Source organism: Rattus norvegicus, chromosome 6, assembly GCF_021556685.1.
Source record: "Rattus norvegicus strain SHRSP/BbbUtx chromosome 6, alternate assembly SHRSP_T2T, whole genome shotgun sequence".
Lineage (NCBI taxonomy): Eukaryota > Metazoa > Chordata > Mammalia > Rodentia > Muridae > Rattus > Rattus norvegicus.
In genome coordinates, this window is record NC_141539.1 from 110,906,212 (window position 1) to 110,913,453 (window position 7,242).

Here is a 7,242-nt window from a genome sequence, read left to right on the forward strand (position 1 = left end):
CTATGACAAGAGGCTGGACCTGCTTTGTCTGAAGAGGTTGAAGGCGATGTTTGTTTGTCCTGTATGTGACCTACACGGGGACAGAGGAGGATGGGCCACAGTCGTTCTGCCAGGATTGAGCAGGGTTCTGGTGGAGAGGGTAGAAAAAGGAAAAGGTAGGCTTGGGGAATAATTGTTGTCTGCAGCCTTAACATGAATAAGATGAATTTTGCTGCTTGCTCTTTGGATTTTGGAAGAAATCGTGGTAGACCGGAGGGAAGATTTTTGGAGGAGAATATTGAAAGAAGATATCACCGCCAATTATGTGGAACAAGAGGCATTTGCTGCTGCTTAAGCAAGGGAGAGCAGTACTGGCGAGGCACAGCGTCTCCGAAGAGTAGAGTATCCCCCTTCCCCCCATGGGGTAACTCCCAGCAGATGTCTGAAAGCCTGCCTAGTACCAAAGCACATATAAGCACCGTGACACCACCATGGTAGAACTGCAGTGACTAACGGGGAGGGTAGCACATACAGCGTGGATACACTGAAGAAAGGGACGGTGCACATCTCGGGTGGGGTAGTGCATGACAGCCAGGGATTTCATCACACTACCAAGAACAGCCTAAATTAAGGGTTGTTTATTTCTGAAATTTTCCACTTTATATTTTGCAATTCTAAGTAACAGAAACTCCGGAAAGTGAAAATATAGATGGACTATTTATTGTAGGGGGTTTGGGGAGAGGACAGTGTTCAGGAAGGAGCCAACTTTAACCGCCTGTTCTTTGACCCCAGGGGCTCGGCCAGTGGAGTAGGCTGTTGCTAAGTGTTATTGTCAGAGGCATGAGGCTGTTACAAACCAAGTGTGAGTATTTGGAGCCTCAGTACTGGACCAAGTGGCCATGTTAATCAGGTTTATAATCTGTCCTAAGAGATACCTGTTATCATAGCCACACGATGATTAGGCTTTCTTAAGGGTATTAGGTTTTATATCCTCATGGGGAAGCAAAGTGAGGAGCAGAAAAGTCTCCATTCCTAGAAACATGGAGTCACAGTGAAGCATTGTGGATCTTTTTCTTTTTGAAACAGAGTCTCCCTATGTTGTCCTGGCTATCTTGGAACTCACCTTGTAGATCAGGCTGACTCACACTCACAGAGATCCTCCTGTCTCTGTCTCTCTAGTGCTGGGATTACAGGCGTGAGCCACCACATCCCTGTCACTGTGTGACTTCAGTGGAGTTTATTTCCACTAGCCAGGGCTTCTCTCTCAAGAAGGAGCCAAGGACACCCAGGGCCCCCTAGATATTCGGACATGAGAAGGGTTCTCAGGATTCCTCAGCTTTCTGTGGGATGAGAGGTTGTGTTTCCAGGTTTTCTGGAAGCACTGTTCTAGGATTTAAGAAGTTCTAGCTGTGTCCCGCCCCATCTACCAAATGTGAACTCCATAACCCCACAGCCCTGGCCCTGATGAACGGGGGAGGGAGGCAGGACACTACATGTGAATCCCAGCCTGCTGGGCCTGGCTCTGCTTCTTCAGGCTGTGGCTTCGATGTCTGTGTGGCAGCCAGCCGTAGCCAGCTGTCAGTTTCTGACCCTCCAAGACGCTGGGGAAAGAATTTCTGGAGCTGATCTCACCCCTCTGGGACTTCTAGCAAGTGAGAAGAGTCCACAGGCTTCAGGGACCCTCTGATGGTGCTGAGAAATGGGCTAACCCCATAGGGGGTTTACCTCAGGCTACACCTCAGATCCCTGCTGGGCTACCATGCTTCTTACCACTATCAATGTGGGCTCAGAAGTCTGAGGATCCTGTTACTTCAGTGGCCTTATGGTGTTGGGTGGCCCTGGCTGAGGCATGAAAGGGTAGGGCCACAAAAATGGGAGCAGGGAAAGACAAAGCATGGGTCTCCTGCACTGAACAGCTTTACAGAGGGGCCATACAGTGTCTCACCTGCCATCCAGGTGACATCCCATAATCTAATTCAATGAGGATGCCTTGACCCCTTCCCAGCCTGCTGGCCATCTGATGTTTTCCATGGCAACAGGGACCAGAAACACCATCTTTTTGGCCCGGAGTTTTTGAGGTGGGGCCTCATTTACCTCAGTCCAAAGTCATGGGAGGGGGCCTTCGGGCTTCCCTCAGGAAAGGGAGGGGCTCGGCTTCTCCAGAAAAACAGCTGTTAAGATTTGTTACTGACAGACAGCCATCTTTCCACACCAAGACTTGGCCCTGCCACTGCCCCGTCTGGAGCCTTGATTTCCCACCCGAGTTTGTGGGAAGGCCTTTTCTGTTGACCCACCCAGGCACACCTCACAGATGGTTTGGCTAGCTCCTCCAGAGGGAGCACAGTTCTCTCCTCCTCCTATGGAGGAGGTGCTGTCTGGAGGAACAAGAAGCATCAGCTTCAGGTCTGGATTCCATCCCATCGCCGTCCTTCCTGGGAAATTTGAAAATTCTGGTTCACTCAATTTACATAGCTTTTGACAACCCAAGCCTCAGAGTCTGTATTTGTATAACAAGGGGGGGGGGAGGGGATTCCATCCCATCTCAGTCTTTCCTGGGAAATTTGAAAATTCTGGTTCACTCAATTTACATAGCTTTTGACAACCCAAGCCTCAGAGTTTGTATCTGTATAACAAGGAGGGGGAAATTCATAATTTTTTTTAAGGCCTGTGTAGCGTTTGTTTGTTTAAAAATATCAGTGACTCCCGCCTCACCAGCCCCAGAACTACTTGAGAATGGATGCTGTCAAACCATGACTTTCCCAAGTCCATCAACAGTTCATCACAAGTGGGGCTGAAGGTGGGGGAGGGGGAGTGGGAGTGGGAGGGGGAGGGGCGATTTGCTTTTTCTTTCTTGTTTGTTTGTATTGTTTTATTTGTTGAAATAGGGTATGACTATGTTGTCCAGGCTGGTCTTGAACTCACAATACTCCTGCCTCATCCTCCTTAGTGTTCATGCCACCACATCTGATCCATGATGTGCCTGTTCTTTAAGGAACAACTTAAGTGTCACCAGTTCTCCCTCCCCTCCAATTATAATCTTATTCCTTTGACTAAAATTTTCCCCTAGTACTGAGAACTGGACTTGGACGTTCTGTGTGCCAGACAAGTGTCCTACCCCTGAGTATACCCTCAGTCCTTTAAACAAATATTAATATGACTATAGTGTTAATGTAAATATAATTTTAATAAATATTCTTTAAGTTTTAAAAAATGGAATTTTTATTTTATGTGTAAGCCTGAGTGCACCATATGCATATCTGGTGCCCAGGGAAGCCAGAAGATGGCAAGTAATTCCCTAGAGCTGAAGGTAAGGATGGCTGTGAGTCCCCGTGTGGATGCTGAATTCTATCAGGAATAGCAAGTGCTCTTAACCACCGAGCCAGCTCTTCAACAAAGATTCTTTAACAAAGATTCTAAGGGCAGAGACCGTATCTCACCTTCCTCTCTGTGACCCTGCTGGGCTTAGCCTCTGTGTGGTACCTGGTTGAGTAGACTCTCGAATCCCACTAGCATACAGGGGAGCACAGCACTGTGTTCCCAAAGCCCTTCTTTCATGATCCAAGTTGTTCTTCATCATTGAAGGTTCCTTGACAAAACTCCCAACAACTCTTCCTCTACTCCCAGCAACCCTCCTCAATTGCTTTCTCTCTGTAACTCCTAGGTAGCTCCTAGCTTAGCCTCTCGGCTATGACCTCTCTCTGGCCTCCTAAATTCTTTCAGAATGGAATTCCCTTTCGCATGTGGGGAAGTAGGAGGGCATTTGCTCAGACATCTTGTTCTGTCACCAGTCCATCTACTCCAAAACACCTGTTCCTAGCACTCAGCTGATGCTCAGGAGGCAGTAGGAGAGACAGCACAAGCAGGAAGGCCCTACGTCTCTTTGTACCCTGTCCCTCTTACTAGAACCACCTATCCTAATTGTGTCCAGTGTTTTACAAGAAACAGGTAGAGTGATCTTTCACAATGGTACCCAGTCATAGCTGGGCAGCTGATGGTAGTGGTGCACATTTTTAATCCCAGCACTCAAGAGGTAGAGCAGCCTGATCTCTGTGAGTTCAAGGCCAGCCTGGTCTACAGAGTGAATTCCAAAACAGTCGGGACTGTGTAGAGAGACCTTGCATCCAAAAGGAAAAAAAAAAAAGGTATGCAGTGTTGTTTTCTTCTATGGCTTGACACCCTTCAGTGGTTTCCTGTCACATTATACCAAACTTCAGACTCCCTACCCTGCCTTCAGGGTGAAGGTCTGGCTCTTGAAGACTTCCTCTCTTCCTCCTTCACCCATTCACCCATCATGCTCCAGCCATCTTGGACTCTTTCCTAACCTCGTTGGTGACATCCTCAGTTTGGAGCACCCTTGTCTCTGATCTTTATATGACCATAATGTCATAACTGCTGTGAATGTCCCCTCCATAGTGAGGCTTCCTGTGGCCTGGTCTACAGCATCTCCCTCAAACACTGTCCCCTTTGCCCTTTCTGTGTTTCTGTCCTGTTACTGTTACAGAACAAACTGCTCTAAAACAATCTGCTGTTGTGGAGTCTCCTGATTCCAGCAGTTAGGAAGGGAAGCAGGACGTGGTGGGAACAGCTTGTCTTTGCTTTGTGAGTCTGGGCCCTCAGTGGAGTCTTATAAACGCCTTTCTAATTTTTCTTTCTTTCTTTCTTTCTTTCTTTCTTTCTTTCTTTCTTTCTTTCTTTCTTTTTTTTTAAAAAAAGGTTTGTTTAGGGACTGGAGAGATAGCTCATCTGTTAAGAGCACTGGCTGCTCTTTCATAGGACCCAGGTTCAATTCCCAGCATCCACATGGCAGCCCACAACTGCCTGTAAGTCCAGTTCCAGGGAATCTTGCATGGGCACACAGATATAAATGCAGGCAAAACACCAACGCATATAAAAATAATTTTTTAAAATTTTGTTTTGTCTTTCATGTATGGATGCTTTGATTATATGCCTGTCTTCCTTCCTTCCTTCCTTCCCTCCTTCCTTCCTTCCTTCCTTCCTTCCTTCCTTCCTTCCTTCCTTCCTTCCTTCCTTCCTTCCTTCTTTCTTGCCTGGTGCTTGCAGAGATGAGAAGATGGACCAGAACATGAGTCCCCTGCAAGAGCAACAAGTGCCCTTTCCTGCTCAATCTGCCCTATAACCTTCCTTGCAATTATGTGCATATGTGTGGGTCTGTTCACTCCAGTGCCTTGTATCCTTGTGGCCTGGAATTTCAGGCAGTTGTGAGCCACCCAAGGTGGGTTTTAGGACTTGAACTCAGGTCCTGTGCAAGAGCAGAATATGGTCTTAACCACCGAGCCCTTTATCCACCGTCCTGAGCATCCGCCGAGATGGCCATGATGGATGGAGACAGAGGAGCTTGGGGTCAGCTGGCCGTTTCCCTCTGCTCCCCATCTCTATGGTCAGTCTGAGCTTCCTTCTACATGGTGGCCTCAAGATGGCTAACGCCATAAGAGCGCAGAGTTCCAAGTAACTGAGGTGGAATACCAATGGCCTTGGAAACTGGGATAAGAACCACTGTCTGGGTCAAAGCAGAGCAGAGAGGGCAGAGGGAGGGAGCTGAAGGGTCCCCCCGGTGGATGTTCCACAGCTGCACTTTGGAGAGGCACAACCCTTCCTCCCTTCTTTCCTTCCTTCCTTCCTTCCTTCCATTTAATTTTGACAGAATCTTACTGTGTGGCTCAGGTTGACATTGAACTCTCGATTCTCCTACCTTGGTTTCCAGAGTGCCAGAATTACAGGTGTGTTCTACCTGACCAGCTTCAACTGGCCTTCAACTTTAAATTGAAAACTTCAAATTTAAATATTTATTATTTCTACTGTTGTTATTATCATCATAAGTGTGTGCACATGCATGATGTATATGTATATGTGTGTGGCACATGTGCCACAGAACACACGTGTGGAGGCTCCAAGACAACTTAGTGGGATTAGTTAATTCTCTCCACTCTTTTGTGGGTTCCAAGGATTGAACTCAGGTCACCAAGTTCGGTGGCTTGAATAGGAGTGGCCCCCATAGACTCATGTATTTGAATGTTTGGCTCACAGGAAGTGGCACTATTAGGAGGTGTGGCCTTGTTGGAGGAAGTGTGTCCCATGGAGGTGGGTTTTCAGGTCTCAGTTATGCTCGAGCCATGCCCAGTGAGACAGTTTCCTGCCACCTGCAGATCAAGATGCAGAACTTTCAGCCCTTTCTCCAGAACCATGTCTGCCTGCCTGCTGCTATGGTGATAATGAACTAGACATCTGACACTGTAAGCCAGCCCCAATTAAATATTTTATTTCATAAGAGTTGCCATGGTCATGTCTTCACAGCAGTAGGAACCCTGAGACACCACATTTTCAAGATAAGCAACTTTACTTGATGAGCCATCTTGCTAACCCCTCTTAAAGTATCTCTCTGTCTCTGCTCCCCACCTTTTATCTATCTATCTATCTATCTATCTATCTATCTATCTATCTATCATCTATCTATCTATCTATCATCTATATCTGTCTATCATCTATCTATCTATCTATCATCTATCATCTGTCTATCATTTATCTATCATCTGTCTATCTATCTATCATCTATCAATCTATCATCTATCTATCTATCTATCATCTATCTATCATCTGTCTATCTATCTATCTATCTATCTATCTATCTATCATCTATCATCTATCATCTGTCTATCATCTATCTATCTATCATCTACCATCTGTCTATCATTTATCTATCATCTGTCTATCTATCTATCATCTATCAATCTATCACCTATCTATCTATCTATCATCTATCTATCATCTGTCTATCATCTATCTATCTATCATCTATCTATCCATCTATCTATCTATCTGTCTATCTATCTATCATCTATCATCTGTCTATCATCTATCTATCTATCATCTACCATCTGTCTATCATTTATCTATCATCTGTCTATCTATCTATCATCTATCAATCTATCATCTATTTATCTATCATCTATCTATCTATCTATCTATCATCTATCTATCTATCTATCATCTATCTATCATCTATATCTGTCTATCATCTATCTATCTATCTATCTATCATCTATCATCTGTCTATCATTTATCTATCATCTGTCTATCTATCTATCATCTATCAATCTATCATCTATCTATCTATCTATCATCTATCTATCATCTGTCTATCATCTATCTATCTATCATCTATCTATCCATCTATCTATCTATCTGTCTATCTATCTATCATCTATCATCTATCATCTGTCTATCATCTATCTATCTACCATCTAC